Here is a 23,325-nt window from a genome sequence, read left to right as displayed (position 1 = left end):
TGAGGTCAGGCCATAGTCCAAAGTGGGTGTTTTTTAATTATTTGGGTGGTTGTTTTTTATTGGAAATTTTAGCAAGATCATATTGGTTGATAAAACAAGGCAATCCTTGCTACTGCAATGACAAAAGGTTGGTTTAAATATACTACAGCTGTTGCAAAACACTGATAGGCAAAGCCTTGATGTATGATGTTACCATTTTTGTTTAGGTTTAGTAATTATTGCTTGATATTATTTTAATATAGAAAATATATAGTTCACAGAGATGCTGTACTGTTGGATAGAGTTGGGTGATTAATGCAAAAAGTTTTCCAGGAATATTCTAAATTTTTAATGAACTCACTTGGACTGCATTTATGTCCCTTTTGTGCAAATGAATTTTAAAAGCAAAAATGCTTATAAAAAGCAAATTGTAAACTCAAATTTCCCAACAGTAATTTCAAATGATATAATGAACATCACTGACCTTAGGAATTTTATAGCTGAATTCACAATTTAAAATTAAGTATTATTGTTTGCTGCTTTCTTAGATTATCCAATCTGTAAATGAAACAGTAACACATGACTCAAATAACTAAGTGATGACAGGAGAGATTTTGACTTTCAGATGATACATCTGGTCCAGTAACCCACTGTACAGTCACTGTACAGTTGAAAGTGGCCCCAATCACGAGATCTCACATGCTTCTAAGCCCCGTGGGTGTGGGTAGAGTCTTGTCACTGTTTCCAGCTCTCGGACTACATCCCAGGTAAATCTAGGGTTGCCAGGTGTCTGGTTTTCGACCAGAACACCCTGTCAAAAAGGGACCCTGGCGTCTCCAGACAGCACTGCTGACTGGGCCGTTAAAAGTCCAGTTGGTGGCGCAGCAGGGCTAAGGCAGACTCCCTGCCCTGCCCTGGCACCTCGCGGCTCCCAGAAGCAGCCATGTCCAGCTTCTAGATGCAGAGGCTGCCACGGGGGCTCCGCGCACTACCCCTGCCCCGAGTGCCAGCTCTGCAGCTCCCATTGGCTGGGAACCATGGCCTGTGAGAGCAGCACCTGCGGGAGCCGTGCCTGTGGGAACAGGCAGGGCGTAGGGTCCCCTGGCACTTCCACCTAGGAGCTGGACATGCCAGCCACTTCCAGGAGCCACCTGAGGTAAGCACCGCCCAGCCAGAGCCCGCATCTCAAACTCCCTCCTGCACCCCAACCACTTGCCCCAGATCAGAACCCCTCTCCGCACCCTAACTTCCTCCCAGAGCCTGCATTCCACATCCCTTCCCACACCCAACCCTGAGCCCCCTCCTGCATCCCAAACCCATCATCCCCAGCCCGACCCCAGGGCCCACACCCCTCCCCCCTCCCCAGCATGGAGCCCCCTCCTGCACTCCGAACCCCTCAGCCCCAGGTTGGAGCCCTCTCCTGCACTCTAAACTCCTCATCCCCAGCCCCACCCCATAGTCTACACCCTCAGCTGGAGCCCTCCTGCACACCAACCCCCTGCCCAGCCCGGAGCCTCCTCCCGCACCCCCACCTGCCCCAGCCTGGAGCCCCCTCCCGCACCCTGAACACCTCATTTCTGACCCCACCCTGGAGCCCACACTGGCAGCTGGAGCTGTCACTCCCTCTCACATCCCAGCCCAGTGAAAGTGAGTGAAGGTGGGGGAGAGTGAGCAATGGAGGGAGTGGGGGATGAAGTGAGTGGGGTCATGGCCTTGGAGAAGGGGCAGAGCAGGGGTGGGGCCTCAGGGAAGGGGCAGGGCAAGTGTGTTCGGTTTTGTGCGATTAGAAGTTGGTAACTGTAGGTAAATCTGAGGTTTGTCAGTGTTTGAGGTTAAGCACAGTCCTTTCTGCCCTCTCTCCCACCACATGGCCGTGATATTGGCCCACTGTACAGAACAGAAACCTGCTCTTAAATAGTATCTCTTTTCTCTCCCCCCACTTCCTCACCCCCTCCTGTAGAAAGTTTCTTGTTCCATGGGGAGGGCTTCCTTGTAGTTGAGAGACAATCAGAGTCTGTGGCCCTAGACTGCTGTGTTGATGGCTTCGTAGTGATAGTGCCTTCAACAAGGTATCAAGCATCCTCCTGAGAAGGGCAGCTATCTGGAATACAATAGGCTACCCTCAGACAAGTTTAGACATGTTCAATATATAATTTAAAATGCAGTTCATAATTTGATACAGACAACCCCTACTCTGGCACATCAAATATTTGCAATGAACAGTTTGATTTGCAAGCCAAGAATTATTCACTAAAGAGATTCACAAGTAATTTTGAACAATGAATAAGTTTGAGAGCTCAATTTGTTCCCAGAAAAAGAGGAAAATTGTTGTATAAAGTATTCCTTCTGAATATAATTGTAAATATATGTAATAGAGATGCTATAAACTATCCCATAGAGGTACAACATTTTCAAAGAATTTATGCAGAAAAAAGTGGAAAGCAAAATCAGAGCCTACAGTTTTATTATCTTTTGTGTTTATAAATCCTCATTACTACGTGTAATAAGGCTCCTGTCATATCAGGCCCACACAGGAACCCCAAAGTACATTTTTGACAGAATAATGATAGATGCACATGCATTCACCTAAATCCCACATATACAGATTTATAATAGGTGTCATAATACACAATTTATTTTCTTTTTAATCCAGCACTCGCTCCTCACGACTCTCAAGTTTAATTTCCACAGCATCATGATGAAACTCCCACACGATTTGCTTTTTTAATGAATACAGCCCATTGCAATTCTTCATAAACAAAAAAATTACAGTGGTGGAGGAAAATCTTTATTATAATTTCTAAATTGCTTGCGTAATAGGCTTGAGGAAATCACTATGCTAATGTTAGGCATGATATTTCTTTCCCCTTTGCTGTACCTCAGCTTATATCTCTGTTGGTGTACAGACCATAGTTTAGTTTTTTCAGGACTTAGATATCTGTCCCTCTGTCTATATTATTCCAAATTAAATCTCTAAGAGAACAAAAGTGACACAAATCTCTAAAGGAAAAAGTTTACTAAATGTATATATCTGTATGTGTGTGTGTGTGTGTGTGTTGTGAATATTGTCAATAACAACTTTTTAAAGATAATACTTTCAAGGGGAAAAGTTTTAGTATTTGTTACTACCACAAGTTCAAATGCAAAATATAATTATGCACAGACACATACATATGCTCCCCAAGGTCTCTTCTCTGTCCCTTCTCAGGATACGTTTACACTGCCGCTTTCCCGGCTTGGGCAGACATACATGTCCTACCTCTGCTTGAGCTACCATGCCAAAAACAGCAATGTGGCCGTGGCAGCATGCGCAGCAGCTTGGTCTAGGCACTCGAGTATATTCCTAGGATCTCGGATGGGGTTGTATTCAGGTGAGCGGTTAGCTCGAGCCACTGTGCGTGTCACGACATGACACTGTTCTTACACACTAGCTCAAGCAGAGTTAGTGTGTCCACATCTACCCATCGGGGGAATTATATCTCCCAGGTGCAGTATGGACATAGCCATGGTCTCTGTGGAATGGTATCCAACCTCCTCTTCAGGGCATGCCGGATTCTTAAATTTGGGAAACGAGTGCTAGTCCCATGGTCTCCTTCAAACTCCCCTTGAGTCTTTGCAACATCAGTCTGCAATTTTCACAGCCTGCAGCAAATTCTAGTTGTCGTCATCTTCTATAGTGTGGTGAGAGCCTGCAATCTAAATCCAACAAATAGATAAAGTCCCTGGAACATAATCCTTACAGCAGACCCTTCTCTTCCTTGAGCTACTCCACCACTAAGTTCTTTAGTCTAGCTTTGACTTCTCTCCTATATATAAATTTCTCAGTCTCCTCTTGAGTTCCTACTAGTTCCACTCTTGGAGAGTAACTCTGGGTATGTCCTGCCGGGCTGTTTTGCCCACAGTGGAAATCACCAAAGTAGCTTCAAATTGTTAATGAGCACACCACACCCAATTTCTGGATGATTCTGACTTCTCCAGCTTCAGGCACGGGGCAAGGAGGGAGGACAGAAGCCATTTCCAGGAGGAGCAATGCCCCGAGACTGGAGTAGAAGAAACTTTTATCGAGGCAATCTGGCTGTGATTCTTCCCCCACCCCACTTGGAGACATTACACAGAGATAGGGAGAATTACGTGTGGTGGCACCAGAGGGTCGCCTAGACCAACCCTGAGACTTTGGGGTTTTGGAGAAAAGGACTATAGTCATACAGCAGCCGCTCCCCGAACTAAGACATCAGGTGGGGTAAGAGGAAGATGAACAGGAGCTAGGCCAAGTGTAGGCCAGCCTGCACTGTCATACTTTCAGGACACTGGGCCAGGACCCAGAGAAGAGGGAGGGCCCAGGCCCTCCTCCCCATCCTAGATTCCCCCACACCTAGCCCTGCGACAGACTGGACCAGGTCTTTATCGACAAGGAAGCCAGCCCAGCTGTCCGGGGATCCTGGACATGTAGGATGAAAAGAGATTGGGACAGCAGGCCCTGACCACTGGGCCTGCTGATCAAACTGATAGTCCCACTACACAGTCTAGAACTGTTTCAAAAACTGATTTGATTATCCATATGAAAGACAATAAACAAATGCTTATTAGTTTTGAATTTTCTCTCTCTCTCTCTCTCTCTCTCTCTCTATATATATATATACACACACACACATATAATTCGTAATTTACCCATCATTATAGAACTGAATCAAGGTATCCAGAGAGTCTTCAAGTTGTTTCATCTGAAGGAACCAACCAACCATTGTATCCACAGGTGAGGCCTAATCCAAAGGCAGTTGAATCCAAAGGAAGTACTTCAGTTCACTTTAAAGGCCTATGTCAAATGTCTGTGCAAGAGTAAATCATTATTTTGTATTATTCATTACGGGACTGGGACTGTTCCTTCTGTGGTAGGAGAATCTTACCAAGATCCTTCCTGCTCAGTTTTGCACCCTTTGCAAGGTCCTCTCCCAGTCACAGCCCTTCTTCTGGGGAAGTGCAGGAAAGACTCCCATTGACTTCAGTGGGATCATGATTAGTCCCATAATAAGACATAAAAATTAAGAATTCAAACCCATAGTGCTGCAGCTCAAAATCCTGTGTATAATCTCTTAAAACATGTACAAGTTAATGTGTACATTTAAGTAATAAAAAAATCACTTTCACTAATAAACCAAAACAATTTATTAACTACCATTTGTGACCAACCTTTTCTATAGTATGTCTTTATCTTCATCATCCATTCTCCCTTAATTTACATATATATCATGGTAACCTATGACATCCCCTTCTCAGTGTTATAACCTAGTGATTTTTTTTCTTACTTTGTGAAGTGAGACGGAAGCCCTTTCTGTTTTACAAATATTTCCTATGCTATTTTTTTCAAACCATCCTGCCTGTCCTTTATTCCAAAATGTTTTTCCTCTAATGCTGTCTTTACAATATCTGTAACAAATCCCTTCAGAGATGAACCACTCTTGTCCATCAATAATTGAGAATAATTCCCTTAACAATCATTAGAGGACACAGAGGTCATGCTCTGAACTGATTGTAATACTCTCTCCTCAGATTCAATCATCATCTGTTATCACTATGTTACCACTATTATTGCTATAAAGTATTATATAAGATTACTTTCCTGCCAAGCCATTTTACCCATCTGGACATAATTTGGTTTCTGATGCAATATTCATTTTTTTCATTTTTAAATGGCTGGGTTCTGATCCTGTATATCCTTTAGGTCAGTACTTCCATAGACTTCAGTGGGTCCTCGTCTCAGTAAGGCCTACAGTATCAGGCCCTACTTTACAAATATACTATTTTTGTCAGAGGTGTGTGTATATCCTCATCGCCCCCAAAGTCGATGGTATGTATGATACCACTGTGATGCTTCGGGGAACTTGGGTGTTTGCGTTCATTGTTTGTTACTTGCAAGGCAAGGTTTGGACTGGAAGAGTCCTGAAGAGTTTGCTGGCAGGACAGCCAAGCTGATGTGTCAAGGAGCAGCACACATCTTAGCAGAAGCAAAAATCTTACTTGCTGATGCCGAGAGGGGTAACACAGAAACTCATAATTCTGGGAACCTCAGCAGATTGTCACAACCAAATTCATTTCCAAGTTTTCTTTGTGATTCAAGATTTAAATATGCAGGCTTTCAGGGGGAAAAAAGTAAGGTTATAAAACTTCTAAAAATATGCTTTGGCTGACATATATGTATAACTGCAGAAGGTCCCCACACTGATATTGCACAAAAGACCTAAAAATAAGTGTAGCTTTAAAAGACTTACTGATCTGATAAGTTTTAGTAGAAGACAGCTAGAAGATAAAAGGAATTAATACTGGAGAGTATTTTTAAATAAGTGAAACTAGAGAGAGGCATAATACTATGCCTGTTAATTAGATGTCAGCAAAACCATTTTGAAGCTTAATAAATGAATATTGGTAATAGATGAAAATTGTGGCACAGTAATTTAAATTTGAAGAAGAAAGATTTTGGGCCTTATTCTCATTTACACTAGGCTGCTTTACACCATAGGCCTCTTTACACTGTGAGAGTGGTGTAACGGAGCCGTAGTGTAAATGAAACTTTAGGTCTTAATTTAAGCACATTCTGTTGTCACAATGCACACCAAAATGCAGAAACACGAAACACCAAATTAACACATCACAGTCACCTCTTGCTTCCCTGCCATTGATCTAACAGCAACATGATCAACCCCTTTGCCTCCTCTAGATCGTTGCCTATTACAATGAAAATTACTACAAGCTCCATCCCTACATCCTTTTCCCCCCAAAAACGTACCTTCCCAGCCCAGATTCACTCACTCCTAGGGGTTCTGTCCGGAGTGACGGCAGCCTTTCCCTAATGCTCTATTCCTACAGTAACAATTCTGTGCTTCGTCTGCTTGATTTCTTCTGTCTGTGAGGGTGTGGTGCCAGGCTGCATAGCTCAGCTAGGAGAAGTTGAGCCAAATTGGCCCCAGTTCTGTTCCTCACATTTGGCTGTCCTGTGGTCTAGAAATACCACTCTAGGTATGACCGCAATAGCTGAAAAACTCCCCTGGACAGCCCCCAGAGTAGACCATCCAGACAAATTCTCAGAGGACATCTGCAAGGAAGTCATCAAAATTGTAATTCTGGCAGCTGAATCTTGACAAGGCTCTGGGACTGGGGTACCAGCTTGGGAAAGCAGCAGCAAAGCTGTAAGTGTAAGTACCCTGGTATCCTTTTCCAGCCTTGGAGTCAGCTAGACGTGGAGAAGGTGTCTCTCTCTTGGTCTTGGTTGGCAGTAGCAGGAGTTTCATTGCACAACAGCCTATTTGAACAAAATGTCTTCATGAGCTGTGGAGAAGGAAGGACAAACTGCTCCGTGGCTGTTTAAATAGCCGGTTGCAGACCTCCATGAGACATGAGCATAAGACATCTTGCCTGGAGGGTGCCTTGTCTGGCTCACAGCTAGCACTTTGACACTAACCAGTAGTCTCACAGGACCAATATCCAGGAGGGAGCACCATGAGACTTTAGCTCCTCAGGCAGGAAGGATCCCTTCACTTGAAGAAGAATCTTTTGGTCCCTTCCCTGTGGCCCCAGTAAAATGTGCTTCAGCCCATGCAATGGGAGAGCTGTGATCAAACATCCCCTTCATTGATCAGTGTTGTTACAGTAAGCCATGACTGCTTGGTGTGGCATGCTGTCCCCCTCTAGTGATAAGCCAGATAGAGATTGCTGAGCCTTCTACAGCTATGGCTAACAGAGAGGTCTCTTTTAGCTCAGGAAGTAGCAGCTCATGCATTAAGAGCAAAAAGTCCTATGTTTGATCCTCGCTGCCGATGACCTACCCAAGGGCATTGGTGTTATATTATTTTACATTTTCTGTTGCACCTCTGGTGCTGAATCACATCATCTTGCTTTGCAACTAACTCTTCTGGAAGCACTGCACATGAAATGCCTGGATCAGTGCATTCTGATGGTGGAACTTTCATGGAACTTTTTGTACTCAAAGCATTTTTCAAGCATTAACTAGCCCTCACAGTACGCCTGTGAGTCGGTAGATAGGTGTTTTTTCCATTTTACATATGGGGAAACTGAGGCAGCAAGGTAAAAGTTGACTAAATGAACATTTCAGGATGGCAGCCAGGTGCAACAGAGGAGCAGTTTTTAAAAAATCTTTAAGGTGAGTTGCAAGCTTAAGTGGGTGATAAAGTCCTGCTTTTCTCAAATGTTGCCCTACAGCATATGTATTTTCAGCCAGGGTGATCTCTGTTGGTTCACAAATTGATATAGAAATCTGAAATCAATTAATTTTCATTATTCACATTCTATCCTGCTATATGCACATAAGATATAACTATAATCTGTCCGATCTTGGCTGACCTTTCATGAATTATCAATGCATTGCTTTAATTTGTTTAATTAAATCTAATATTGAAAATACTTTAGATGTCAAATAACACTATTTGGGGAGGAGGAATTTAAAAGTGTGTGGAGGAAAGTTAGAATAAAATTACCTGAGAACGTTGTAAATTGTCCGGATCAGGGAGTCTGCTGATATTTGTGTCTTGTACAGCTCCCATCTGATTCTCAGCTCTTAATAAATAAATGACAATAATAACCAAGTAAGTGCAGTAAAATATTACAGCCAAATTCATAGCTTGTGTAACTCCATTGAAATCAGTGATGTAGCTAGTGCTGTAAAATATAATGGTCCAAATTCATAGCTGGTGTATCTATCAGTGTATCTTCATTGTCTTCACTGAGCTAGATTAGGAATAAATAAGGCTCAATATTTCAAATTTAAATGCACATTTTGACCTTCATCCTGCAATTTAACATAAACTAATCTTCTGTATGCAAAGTGGATAGGATATATATGTAAAATAATTTTCTGTATAAGTTTGAGATCTTTTCCAGTAATATGTACTGTCATTTTTCTTGGAATAACCTCTGCTTTCATAATGAAGGGCTTTATCCTGGTCATTAAATTTCTGCTCGAGATAGGGAGTGTTAGGGCATGCTCACACCTTTTTTTTTTTTTTATAGTTTGAAAGCCAGAAAAAATTCTTTTGAATTTCAATGTTTATGTAATCAGTACCCGTGTTGCCAAGGCTTACTTAAAACAGCTGGATGCCTGCTGCTTTCCTCCCCCTTTGTTGGAACTGCCGCCAGAACAGGTAGTCAAAAACGGAAAGTAGGGAAAAATTCAGGCATCTGTGCTCTCTCTCAGGAAAACAGCTGTGGCTTCCATAGGAAGCACTCATTTTTTCCCATCAGCCAAGACTCTGTATACCCTTGGGTCCTCTTTTGGCGTGGCTAGCCAAGTAGGATGCAGTTTATGGCTTAGAACTTATGAGAGAAACCATTTGGGCAGTCCCATCCCTGGCAGAATGCTGAGAGAAATTCTCCAAGCTGCAAGCCACATGTGAGCCTCTGACCTCTTATTAGCACACCATGGGAGAGGTTAACAATTGTTGAGACTTCAGGCATCCCTTTGACATTCAAATAAAACAATACCAAGTAACCTTTCCAAAGCATAAGAATATTCCAGATATAGTGTCCTTTCAAATCTAGGATTCAATTTGGAAAAAAATCTTGCGATAGGAAAGATGATATATTTCTCCAAAAATAGAACCTGGATTTTTTTTGTTAAGCTTTTTACATTCATTAATGATATAGTGGTGTAACTTTTTTAAACACAAAATTAATCATGAGATACCAACAGATTCTCACACCATTCTTAGGTCTTGCATGATTTAGTGGGAGTGGTATTCTTAAATGGCTGGAGTAATGTAAGAAATACATAAGATCAGCTTGCTGGTAAAGATGTGACTGATTGATCATGTAATTGGAAACTGTATTATAATATATTAGTATGGGAAAATTGATAATGAAAAGCTGGTCAGGAATTATTTATATGAAGCTCTTCATAGAATGGGTTAAATGTAAAGAGCCAGATCTATCTATCTTAGGTACATCAATGCCGTTCATTACTGTAGTATATGAGCACCTCACAATCTTCAATGTATTTATCCTCACAACAACACCCCTGTGAAGTAAGGAAGTGCTGCTATCCCCATTCTACAAATCAGGAACTGAGGCACGGGGAGATTTAGGCTGTGTTTACACTTGAGCAGGGGATGTGATTCCCAGCTTGAGCACACATATTCACTCTTGCTCTCATCAAACTAGCATGCAAACAATAGAAGTTTAGCCCCGGTAGCATGGGCAGCAGTGGGGCAAGCTAGCCACCTGGCACACAAATTCATCTGCACCCTCTGAGTACATACTCAATGTAGCTAGCCGTGCTAGCTTGCCATGGCCCAGGCTACCACAGCAAAGCTACTATTTTTAGCTAGCTTAATGAGAGGTAGGGCAGGTATGGCTATGTGAGCTGGGAATCACACATACACCCCCAGCTCAAAGCTCAACACATAGACCTAACCTAAGTGACTTGCCAGTGGTCACACAGAAAGTCTGTGGCAGAACAGGAAATTGAACCTAGGTCTGGCAACTCCCAGAGTACCACTTAAAGGGGCAGCTGCGGATTCTCGTGGCCTAGTGTAATCTGGGGGTGGTAGATAGCTGTCTGTTCACCACCCACTCCCTTCTTACTGGTGTAGAGTACATGTCAGAGGCATGACAAGGGAGGGGCTGCTCTAACTTGTGACAGGGGCTGGTTCAACCTTGACCATCCCCAGGGGAAGGAGAAAAAATAGATTAGAGCCAGATTGTCTCCCCATCTCAGCTATGCTAAATACACCATAGACCCTTGCCCAAAGCACCCCACAAAGGCTGGCTACAGCAACCAAACCCAGATAGTCACTATGAAATGTTGTCTAGGGTAAACATTCTTATTTCTCTCGACAGGGACTCATGAACAAGCTGACCCCAGGGGCCAGTTGTTAGAGTTGAGGACTTCCTTTCAGACTATGTCTACACTATAAACACTAGCATTTGTAGTGTAGACATTTCCTATGTCAATGGAAGGAGCTTTTACATCAATGTAGTTGTTAATCCACCTCTCCGAGAGGCAGTCAATGGAAGAATGCTTTTGTTGACCTAGTTGCATCTACACTAGGGGTTAGGTCAATCTAACTAAGGTGCTCATGGCACAACATTTTTCACAGCCCTGAGCAACATAGTTAGGTGATCTAATTTCTGAGTGTTGATCAGGCCTCATTTCAAAGCAGCTGATCAAAAGAAGGGTTAGTAGCTTTGCCCATCTGAATGTAGTATGCTCAATAACGAGAACAGGGGTGTGATCAAGAAGAGGTGACTTTGGGTCTGAGAAGTTTCCCAAATGAGAGTTACAAGGGCCATGACAGGACATGAGAACAAACAATGTGCTGAGAGTAGGACAGAAAGAAAGAGAGACCCAAAGCCAAAAATGGAGCTGCTTTTCCAACAGCAGGGCTGGACTAACCCAAACACATTTTCTCTGCCTTGGAACTAAAAATTACTCACAATTTACTGTTCTTGGCCTTGAAAGGGGTTTAGCCTGCAGGCTGGGATGTGTCTTGTCTGTCTAAAATGTTGATGGCAAAATTTTCCCTTTAGACCATCAGTGAATATTAGCATGTTTGTCTTTCCTTTGCCTGTCCAAAAGGCTTTTTTATGCAATGTAGACAACTTTGGCTAATCTTTTCCATTTTTCAATGAAATGTTTAACTTCTTCCTGTGGCATTTTGGATTTAAGAACAATTGTGGTCTCACATGAACTTCTCTCCTGGCCTCGTTTCCCCTAATCTTTTTTTAAAGCTTTTCTGGTGTTCACTGAGTGTGCTGAAACTCCCTTCAACTTGTCACTCAATTGCTTTATCCCTTTCTTCACATTCTATCCCTAGGTCACATTTTGCCTTAGTCACTGTAGCCAGATCTTTTCCACCATTTCTCTTTGACATATGCAGCAGAGTTTTTCTGTCAGAGATCTAATGTCTCGGAGCAATTATCTGGGTTTGGGAACTCTTTTCCACCCAGGAATAACCTTGTTTTGGGACTTGAGGCATACAACGTTTTCTCAACAGGGTAACTAAGTGAGTAGAGATATTTTGCTTTGTAGGCATCTTGGGTCATTCTCCTTCCCCTCTCCTCCCCATCCCATTCCAAATAGCTAGTTCTTGGTCTTGTCCACCAGCTTTACTTTGCGTTTCCATCTCACGTACTGTCACAATGGCACCACTCTGAAATGAAAATACATTTACATAAATATTATTACTGCTAATACTGCAACCTTTCATTGTGAGATTGGACACTTACACCATTCTCTTTTCTAATGGTTCCTCTTCTTCATATATTATTAGGGAAATATTGTAGTAGCTGGAAAGAGAAACAAGGGGATTTATTTACTCCTAGGTCTTTAGCTGTTGCTAAGTAAATATTAAGTATTCAGAGAGTAGAACCCAATCCATAATTCTGTAATTTTACAAGTTCAGACACTTGAACGGAGTATGCTATCTGCAAGTCATTTCATTGTATGAGTTATATGATGTGATCATTGCAACAATAGATATATGGACGGATTCATCCTTGGTGCCAATCCATTGAAGTGAATTTGTCCCATCATTCCAATAAAAGTTCATTCCCCAGAAAAGGAGGATTAAGAAATGTAGTGTTTAAACTTTTTTTTAACCCATAAACCTAACTGGCCAATAGCCCTAACTCTGTCCCTGGCAATGTTCATATTCAGCACTTCCTGTATATAGTCTTGCACAAAAAACAATTCTGAACTTGATTAACTATCAAAACTCTGCAATAAACTATTGATTAAACTAAAATTAACTCCATGTGTCTTCATTTAAGGTGAAGAACTGCTCTTCATACATAATTTAGTTAATATTTTATTAAATGACTTAGTTCTTCTCAGGTGTGTCTGTTTTACCCTCTCTCTTGTGTTTGAGTTATAAGTGATGCAGTGATGTGTATATAATTATGCTTCATCTGCTGACAGACATAAAAGTAAATGAGATGTTGCTTCTCAATGGGTGCATTTCCTGTAAAAAATATTTAAGAAAATAAACTTCACAGTCTTTGTAGTCAAAATGGAATGGGGCTATTTCAAATATTACATTTCTGCAATGAACAGCTTCTAATAAAACTTTCGATCTCACTTGGCCTGTTGATGTACAGCAGATTAAACCAGTATGTTTATTAATTGAGACCATTTAAGGTTTTGTCTAATTGGCTTCTATGAAAGCTTTATATTTTAATTTTACAATATTTTAAATCAAGTCAAATTTGTGAGAACTAGCAGCAGTCATCCATTCCTTTACTTCTTAATCTTAGAATTTTAAGTGAATGAAAAAATAGAAGATTTTAAAACAGAAATGAGATATGATGTTCAGCCTTTGCTACCTTTGCTGAGCTGTGATTATAAATATAAACCCTATAAGTTTCTCAGAGTTGCTTACCAGTAATGGTTTGTTAGTATATTAAAAGCACTCATTCAGTACTTTTCATCTCCAATGAGCATGAACTAGTTTATGTTCCCAACAATCCTATGTGATGAATTTGCTAAGCAGTAATAGGTCAGTTGAGGGCAGTAGGATGAATCTGCCGCTGCTGCTCATCTTTTCTGCCCACTAGGGATAATAGTGTCAGTAAAGGATGATGGCAGCAGGTGAAAAATGTATGTTCTTGCCAACTCTTGGGATTTTTATTGCAAGTCTCTTAATGTTTGGTGTTTTCTCTTAAAGCCTCAGCTCTGGGAGTGATGTGGCTACATCAGAATCTCAGCTTTCATTTTTAAAAAGTAAATTTCTAGCCCTCATGGCTGTGGAGGCAAACTTGAAAATGTAAACAGTTCAAAAACCAGAAGGCAGATAAAATGACCCCACAAATTAATGAATGAAGAATAAACATGATTTTTGAACTACTCTCCTGATTTTTGGGAGCTTTCTCATGGATTTTGAAAGCTTGGAGTTGGTAATACTTATGGGACCCACCAGGTATTAGGGCATGGTGCACAAAGCAGGCTACCAGGGTCTGTTTCAGGGCAAAGACTGCTGTACTATACCATTCTAGTAAAGGTATAGTAAGTCATATATACTATCTCCCTTGTATAGACAGGAAATTTTAGACAGACCATTCCAGTGAGTTAGCAAGGTCAAAGAGTATATTTTTGCAGTACACTTTTTACCTGCATGTTAAAATAAGGGATCAAAGCTGCTCCAGTGGGAGTTTCGCCAGTGACTACAATCAGAGCAGGATCTCTGGTTAGTTTGTTTACCAGAATTAAACATTCTGAAAGGTGAGAGGAATATAAGATGAGACAACTTTGTGATATAAATCATTGTCCAACAGCAGAATTATAGACTAGTGTCTAAAGTTACAGGGTTGGGCTCCACCCTGTTTTTCTAGAAAAAAAGACAGTCGCAAGGCCTGATAGAAAAAAATTCGATGATAATACTGTAATCCAAGATGAAATGCTTGTGGGTGGATGAATCCATGTGTGTGTGTGGGGCTGGGATTTGTAAGTTATAATGATGGCTGACAATTTACAGCTACAAAAGAGATCGGGTTCTTGGAATGAATTAGCACAACCGTAAAGCATAAGCTTGGACCATGTACTGAAGTTATTTTTAATAGGTTTTATAAATGTCTTAGCCCTTCAGGACGCTGAGCATTCCTGTGAGCTGCCTTAGTTCTTATTGAAATCGGTGGGAGCTGAAGGCACTTAGCACCATGCAGGAGTGTGCAGCACCTTACAGGATTAACCCCTCATTCTCTAGAAATGCCCAGTCTGTACGATCGGAGTTATACTGTCTTTCTAAGAATTGCAAGGGAAATACAACTTTAAAGAAATCAAAGTGCCAGTGAAAACTGAATGCATGGTCTACCAAAAGAAAGAAAGAAAAGAAACTTCTACTTCCTTTCCCACCCCATACACTTCCAAACCCCGTAGCCAGCACATAGCCTGAGAAATCAGGCTGGGCTTTGAGGAGATGAAGCGTAAGGGTGGAAGGAATTCCCCTCCTCCCCCGGTTGGTCTACAGGCACTGTTATAGCTTTTTAGTCACAGCAGTGTCTGAGGCCTCTGCACTCCACCTCCACATGGGAAGTGGCTGCTCAATCTGCATTGTTGCTTATTTACTAGTGCTGGGCTGCTTCTCTGCTGCCCTGATGCTGCCCAGCCCCAAAAGAGCACACAGGAAGTACCGACCCATGCACATTCTTTCCAAATCCTGATTTCCAGCAGAGCTGCAGCAGGTATCCTGCATCTCTTCTCTCTCTTCTAGCTAACTCTGCCCCCTCCAACTGATTTATATGTAAAAACAGGAAGATCTCTGTAAAACTACAAAAACAACAAGGAGTCCAGTGGCACCTTAAAGATTAACAAATTTATTTGGGCATAAGCTTTTGTGGGTAAAAAAAACCACTTCTTCAGATGCATCTGAGGTTTTTTAACCTACGAAAGCTTATGCCCAAATAAATTGGTTAGTCTTTAAGGTGCCACCGGACACCTTGTTGTTTTTGTGGATACAGACTAACACGGCTACCCCCCGATACTGTAAAACTAGTGATCAGTGCTAGTATCACAACCAATAAGCTCATGTATTTGAGGAATCTGGAGTACTGTGCACAAACACTCTCTTATCAATGTGGAACACTTATACCACCACTTAGGTATTTATTTGAAAATTTACACTCATGTTTATAAGCAACTGGCCCCCTTGAAAAAGATGCTAATAATGGCTTTATTACTAGTGTAGACAGAACAAAGCCATTTTCAACATCTTGGCAGAAAGCATTTTGAGACCTGTTAGAAGCAAATCTGAAGGATTCTTTCTTTAATGATTTTTAGAAAACTTTTATCTTGTCTACTGTAGCTGCTAAACCATTGCCAGCACCAGCTCAAGTGGAACCTAATGCTTCAGCATCAAGTCAATTGCCTAATGTGGATAGGTCATTAGTATCATACCAAACCTACCTGTGCATGTGCAGTGAAGATTATTTCAGCACGAAGCAATGAGATATTTACTGACAATATATGCTGTGATTATAGACATAGACCTAATCCAGAACGAAACAGATCTAGCAATTGTAAAACAAGTACGGTGCACATCTTCCGACACAGACTATGCAGCGCCAGTGTGATCAAACGCTAAAAAGGAAATAAAAACCCTAGGGAGGATATGAGACTACAGTTATCCCATCCAAAAAGCCCAAACTCCACCTTTTATACATTGTCTGGATCCCTGCAAACATAGTTATAACATAATTAATGATAACTAATCCTGAAAATGCATAGCAGAAACAGAAACATTGCTAAATATGGGACTGTGGTTTTAAAACCATTCTGGTAAGAGGCCTTGGAGAGACATAATATATACAGGGTTTTTTTTGTTTTTGTTACTATTGTTGTGATTCAGCTGCCATGCAAACCACATCTATTTATATTAAATAAGTTTTCCTCATTCATCAGTGTAAACAAGAGGCAATATGATGGACTATTTAAAGCATCAGTTGTCAGCAACAAAATTATAGTACAAAAGGGGAAACTTGACTTCCACTAAGGATTTTAGAACAGTTTACAATCTTGCAAGTTTAAGCCTTAATCCTGCATTGAGATTTAACAGGAGCATCCCAAGATTTCATGTGCACTAAGAGCCCAAATCTGCAATGCCCTAGTCAAATGAGCAGTCCTTATCTGCATGAATAGTTCTATTTAGACTAAAGTGGACAATTTAAATACGTAAGAGAGTTTATATGAAAAGAACCTAATGAAAATATGGACGTGTTTGAAAGAGTGTGTCCCCCGTCCATCAGGATAAATAACAGATATGAAGTTTAATTTCATAGTTAGCTGGGTAATAATACTACCGCAGTCACTGGTAGCAACTGCTAAAATTAAGATTGTAAAACAGTTTCCATTATAAATCTGTTTTCACTGGCTAGAGCATTCTGAAAAATTCATCTTTTGGGCTAAAATGTACCAGGCACGATTGCTGCCCACAGTACTTTTTTTTTTATTTGGTGAAACTATCAGCTGTTCTAGGAGAAGGGGGGGGAAAGTACTTTCCCATTGCTTAAAAAAAAACAAAAAACTTAACCATGCTTTTTTTTCTATTCTTTTAATCAAACTATGACAAAAATGGTTGAACTTTGAAAATTGACATGTAAATAATTTTTAGTGAGGCGCAAGGAATAAAGAGTCTAGACAGGGAATGGGAATTTCCAGGTGAATAGTCTGGAAAGTAGATATTGAATTTATACAGCAGAAAATGTCAGTAAGCTGCAAGGGGGTTACTATGTGGGAGGCACACTATGCATGCCTGCACAGTTTAGGAAGTGCACATTTTTCCAAAACATGTTCAAAGGTAGAGTCAGGTACATTTATGCTCTGTCCTGTTGTCCACATCCTTTATTCTACCCAAACTTCTCTAGTGTTATTTTAGTGTGATCATTAGATCACACAATCCGTTCAAAATTCTCAGGCTTTGTTGCACAGAATGTACTGGAGGATCCAGAGAAAATTAAGATCTATGATTACGCAGCCGGCTTCTGCTCAGTTTCTCAATTGGCTTTAGGTCAGCTTTGTGGCAGTGGAGCAGCACAGAACTGTTGTGATGCAGGGGTGGATTTGGCCCCTTTATATTTATATTCTCTGCAGTTTTTTCCCACTGATTCAGCCTTATTGTTTCATGAATGCAGTACTTTGCATTTAATATTAGCAACCCTGAACTTAGTAGGCATTGAATCAATAATTTTATAGAACTCTGAAGCCAAACTAAGTCTGCAGAGTGTGATTTCTCATTCTGGATATAGTAACTATAATATGAAATACTCCCCCACGAGCATATGTTGCATTCTTTAACAAACTCACAATAAAGAGTTTAATTTAAAAAAAGAGAAAAAGGAACTGCATCACCCCATTTAAAAAATACGCCCGTGATTTTTTCCCCAACTTATTATAGTAATAACAATCTCAGCTGAGGACATTTCCTGGGGCTTAATGACCCTGTGGCTGTGCTTCAGATGATCATCATCTACCAGCCGGTCATTAATCCCCTAGAAATGCCCTGTTCCTCAGTCATTATTGCTTAAATATGTTTCTTCTCTAAGTAAAATGTTTCTATATTTAACGGATCTTCCAGGGATAGATGTGTTCTTTCAGTGGTGGGGACTGAAAGAAGTTTAGTAACAAGTCAAGGAAGTGGTAACTATGAGAAAGGGAGAAAAACTCTTTCCATAGAATTCCTAAAGCCTGTAGACGCCAACATCTATTTTTTCATAATTTAACAATATGCCTGGAATTCTTATATAGATGTGTCTCTTGGGAGAGTTCTGCTTTTTATCCATTTACCATAATTACTATATAATTTTTGATTAAGAAAGCTTCTATAATGTTTTTCACTCTGTGCTTTATATTGTAGGTTTTATTTTCACTCTGCATTGCATTCTGGGGAGTACAAATTATGAAGCCACTGATCTCAAATACAGCAAAATATCACTGAATTATGGAAAGAGCCCTTTGGAATATGCTTCGAAGTTTCTTGGAATAAGTTGACGGTGCCTCTTTCTGAAATGCAAGCATTTCACATAGGCTAGGTAGGAATAATGTTTTATGAAGGTTTGAAAGATGCATTAAAAATAGTAATCTGTTTTTATTTGACCTTTTAAATATTTATTCTCCTGCCTACCCATGTTAAATTAAGGATCCCTCTATTTTTTTTCTTGTGCTTTCACGGCATTTTTTTTTTAAACATTCAAGGGATCACATTCTTAAAAAGCATGTAAAAATAATAGCATTTTTCAATCACTTTATTAGCATGTAACCATATGTGGAAAGCATTCTTTACAATAGAAATAATTAAAATCATATTTGTTGCAACTTGGTAATCTCCATAGAGACTAAATCTAAAAGAATGTGAATGTAAATTTTTCCATACTGATTGAATTACAGTAGAATCTCAACGCCATGCCCAATTGTGTGTTCATAACATACAGTTACATAAGGATGAGTAGTTGAGACAGGAAAATTATTACAAACAACAAGATAAAATAACTCTGACTTGCATTAATTGAAATGTTTTCAATTAACTAGATGATATATGTGTTGTGTAATGCAGGCTTGCAGTTTATGTTAATTTGTTTAAGGAGTATACCTGCATTTGCCAACAACTTTAGGACTGATCTCACCAACACCAACATTGCTCCATTGACTGAAGAAACTCCTGTCACAAAGTGTTTGCAGGATCAGGTTGTTAATTTCTAGTAATCCCCCCACTCCTCCCGTCAAAGTAATCCTGAGGGAGATGGATCTATTGTCCTGTTTGAGGTGCTATTTTGATTATTTCTATTGATATTTGAAAATGGGGGGGGGGAGAAGAGAAGGGAGGCGCCAAACAGCAAGATTAGCAAAAATAGAGGAGCTGGGTTGTTTTTCTTTCCTTATGTTCTTCCAACTTTTAGTGGGTCCAAGACTAAAAAAAGAAAATACTTAAAATCAAGTAGCTAAAAAACTTTAGGATGCCTTGCAAGCTTCAAACTGGTAAAAATACCTGGATTAAAATGTAGTTTTTTGTTTTTTCATTTTCTCTACAGTACTAAGATATTAATAGAGAGCTTAGATATGCATAAATATCCTGATTTTAGTCAACCCACAGTTTTAGACTTAGCTGTAGCAGAGAATTGACGCCAGCATTTACAAGTTGGATGCCTCCAATTGGCCACCTAACTCCATATTTAAATAAAATTGGCTTGATTTTCAGTGGTGTTGAGCATCAGGCCTATTTTTCTTTTAGGTGCCTCCCTTGAGGCACCCAAATTTGAGGCCTAAATTTTCAGTCAATTAGAAAGTCAAATTGCCTGTGTCTATCACTTAGGGCTATGCTAAATCCCTCAAATATGTTTAATTGGGAAAGCAGATGTCAGTATGAGTAGAGATGAGTCTAAGATGCAATGTCTGGTTCAGACCTTTCATAAAGTGTGGGAATGTTTGAATCCAGGGTTTTGATTCAGACCCTTTTCTAATTTGTATAATTAAAAGATGAACAAATTGTCCCTTGGAAATGTTAGAAGTATTCATATTAAAAATATTTTGCTTAAATCTTTAATTCATAAATTTATTCATACTTTGGTAGAATTCTTATATCTGATTAAGAGATTAGATAAATGAAATCATATATTTCTAACTCAGATTGTGGAAATGTGATCTAGTTGTTAAAACACAGGCATAGTAGCCAACAAATCTAGATTTTAGTCCCAGTTTTTGACCTTGGGCACATAATTTAGTTGCTCTGTGCCTCAGTTTCCCCATCTTTGAAATTGAGATAAAAGTACCTACCTCACAAGAGTGTTGCAAGGTTTGATTTAAATGATGTGGATAGGTACCATGGAGATGAGTGTGCTTTGTTATTGCTAAATGACACACATTTTATATTTAAATGTATTCACCCATTAGTAGCAATCTTTCAAAGATCCATAAACAGAATAATCTCATTGGGGTACCACCGGAAGGAAAAGAAAAAAATGGCTGATTGAGCTAAAACTCTGCAGGTTGCATCCGATCTTCAGGTTCCCATGTTTCCGAATGCATTGTGTGCACTAGAAATCTGTATTTGATATGTATAATATTGAAATAGCCTAATGGATATTTTATTCTGATTATAATTTATTAAATTAATTTTAAAATTATCCTAACCAGTGTCATTTATTTATATATAATAGTGAAAAGAACATGATGCCTAAGGTAAGTACAGGTTAAGACTTTGGACTGTCAAATTATTTCACATTCTACATGAAAATCTTCAGAATTCACAGGGAGAATCCAAAAATAAATTCAGTCATGCAAAGAAAAGAAAGTCAGAAATATAAAAAAGTAAAGTAATTTATGGTGGAATACCAGGGCCGTATTCTGTGCTGTGCCTCCTGGATAATTCATCCTGCAAAGGTGGTTTCATGCAAAACACTCCAGCAATTGCCTACACCACCTCTTCCAACTTGCAGCCATTCCCAGAGCATGTCCAAATACTGGAGTCTGAGAGGTGGTTGCTGTAGGGCTGCCTGCTCTAAATCACCATAAGAGGGTGGCTGCAGAGCCCAGAATCAGGCCCCTACTTCCTATATAAAGCTGAGTTTGAGAGTTGAGGTCAAATTATTAGATGTCTACCATTCCCCCACTCCTCTTTAAATTGCAGTGTGTTGTAGTTATTTGGAAATATTTAAATATTCTTTTATTACTCTAAGTGAATTTTTTTCTCTGGGTATGGACTAATAGCACTGAGCAGAACAAGACCCATTCAAACGCTGAAAATGAATCAGCCAGCCAGGGAAAACCACTCTCACACATTAGAAAGGGAAGCAGTAGCTTTGCGTGGTCACATAATACCTCGTTAGATTGGGGCTGGCACAAACTGGCCCACAGAACTGTCTCCCAGTACCTCTGACCTCCAAGATCTCAGCACAGGAGAGAATCTGAGCCATAATATGTTGTATTATCTGTTATATCACGTCTCTATAGTCTGGCACTTTCTGCTCATCTGGATGCCTGTAGGCTTCTGCATTCTAAGTTTCTACATGGGAAGCAGGTGTAGAAATATTGAAAATTAAACTGCAGATACAAAGCACGAAGGTAAAGCCGAAATAAGACATCTTGTATAGTGGATCAGCACTTCTATAAAGTCAGGGCCAACGGAAAGCTTGGCTCAGACCTTTGTCATCCTTGCCCCACCTATGGAAAACAGCAGAAAAATATGGAAACATTGACTAAGTATGATCTGCTGAGTGTCCTTGTGTTTATGGTTTGGCATTGAAAAATAATACAAAATTAATCCTTTTTTCCCCTACCTCTTGCTATTTTTAAATACTTCCTTCTCTATTCCTTCTTGTCTTCTCATCTAATCTAATCTAATCTAATCTATCTATCTATGTGTATTGTGTGTATATATTTACATATGTATATAAAATATACTGGTTCTCTTCTGCCTGTTATGATTTCCCATGTGTGAAAACGCATGAGAACATGTGTTTCATATCCATAGATGTTATTTTTTGTATATATGTTACATATGTGAGCTTACTACAACAATAAAGATGGCCACTTTCACAATAGTGCATATAAGTCTATATATACTCTAATATGTCCAATATTAAAAACACAGAGTAAGCTACTTGTAGTGTTCACATATGTTGCATACAATTTCGCTTCACATGTGCCTGCCTGTTTTCATCATATGATTCCTTCTTTATTTCCATCTGAGTATTATAGCACTGTTCCTTTCCCTATTCATCCTGTCCTTCTCCCTTCCCTATTACCTCTGTTTTCACTATGCCTCAGGATGAACTGCTACATACTTCCCATGCTACCTTTGAACATGCTGAATTAGTGCAGGGAAGGCAGGCAACCCAGTTGCAATAGTGTCTGATTAAATTTCAAACTCTAGAATTTGTGGTTTGATGACTTAGATTTTTCCACAGTCCTTGAATGTGAGCACTTTATCAGCACATAAATTGCAATTTCAAAAAAGTTTGCCAGAAATGGAAAAAACTATATAAAGAGAGTTAAAGTTCAATTTTTAGATTCAAGAACTGTCTGTTAGCATATTGCATGTGATCATGTTTCTCTCTGGCATCTGCCATGCATGGAGGATAAAAGCCTGCCCTTTGTAGATAATGAATTAACTTTAGCTCAAGTAATAGGAGCTTATGGTTTTAGTTTTGCGGGTGCTGGATTCTCTGTCCACTCCTAACTGGGGTCGGTATTTATGTGGCCATGGACTCGTTACAGCTATTCATTCTAAAAGAACAAATTCATTTCATTTCTGATTGTACCCACGATGGGGGAAAGTATTTTTTTTGCGATGGGATGTTATGCAGAGCAGCAGCTTAGATGTTTATTAAAGCTCTTAATTTTGGAAAACAAGTTTGCCAAGTCTTGTGCCTTTTTTCTACCCACCATTGTAAAATGGCTTGCTCTGTGGTGTCTGAATGAAGGACTGAAAGATGATGAGGTGTGGGTGGGAGAATTGGAAGTAGTATTTTTGAGGTGCTGGGTGCGAAGATGACTGAAACTAGGGGTATGTCTACACTACAAGACTATTTCGAATCAACTTAAGTCGAATTTGTGGAATCGACCTTATGAAGTCGAATTTGTGTATCCACACTAAAAACACTAATTCGACTGTGTGAGTCCACAGTAACGGGGCCAGCGTCGAATTTGGAAGCGGTGCACTGTGGGAAGCTATCACACAGTTCCCGCACTCCCCGCTGCCCATTGGAATTCTGGGATTTCCCCCCAATGCCTGCTGGGGGAAAAAATGTGTCAAGGGTGGTTTTGGGTAACTGTCATCATTGAACCGTCAATCACGCCCTCCCTCCCTCCCCGAAAGCGCCTGCGGGCAATCTGTTCGTGCACTTTTCTGCTCAGTGACA

At 40.1% G+C, this 23,325-nt stretch overlaps 1 protein-coding gene across 3 annotated transcripts in view; it reads left to right on the top strand.

Moving 5' to 3' along the window:
* AGMO (alkylglycerol monooxygenase) overlaps positions 1-23,325 on the top strand; it is a 515,888-nt gene that overhangs the window by 267,498 nt on the left and 225,065 nt on the right. For 2 of the 3 annotated variants that reach the window (XR_005593863.1, XR_005593864.1), the window contains exon 13: positions 18,327-18,501. The gene's annotated coding sequence lies outside the window, so the exon portion shown is untranslated. Of the gene's footprint in view, positions 1-18,326; positions 18,502-23,325 lie in introns of those variants that run through there. The other variant, XM_039523587.1, reaches the window with a different exon arrangement.

This window comes from Mauremys reevesii, linkage group 2, assembly GCF_016161935.1.
Source record: "Mauremys reevesii isolate NIE-2019 linkage group 2, ASM1616193v1, whole genome shotgun sequence".
Classification (NCBI taxonomy): domain Eukaryota; kingdom Metazoa; phylum Chordata; order Testudines; family Geoemydidae; genus Mauremys; species Mauremys reevesii.
The sequence above is the reverse complement of the archived record's forward strand: the minus strand, read 5'-3'. Positions and strand labels throughout refer to the sequence as shown.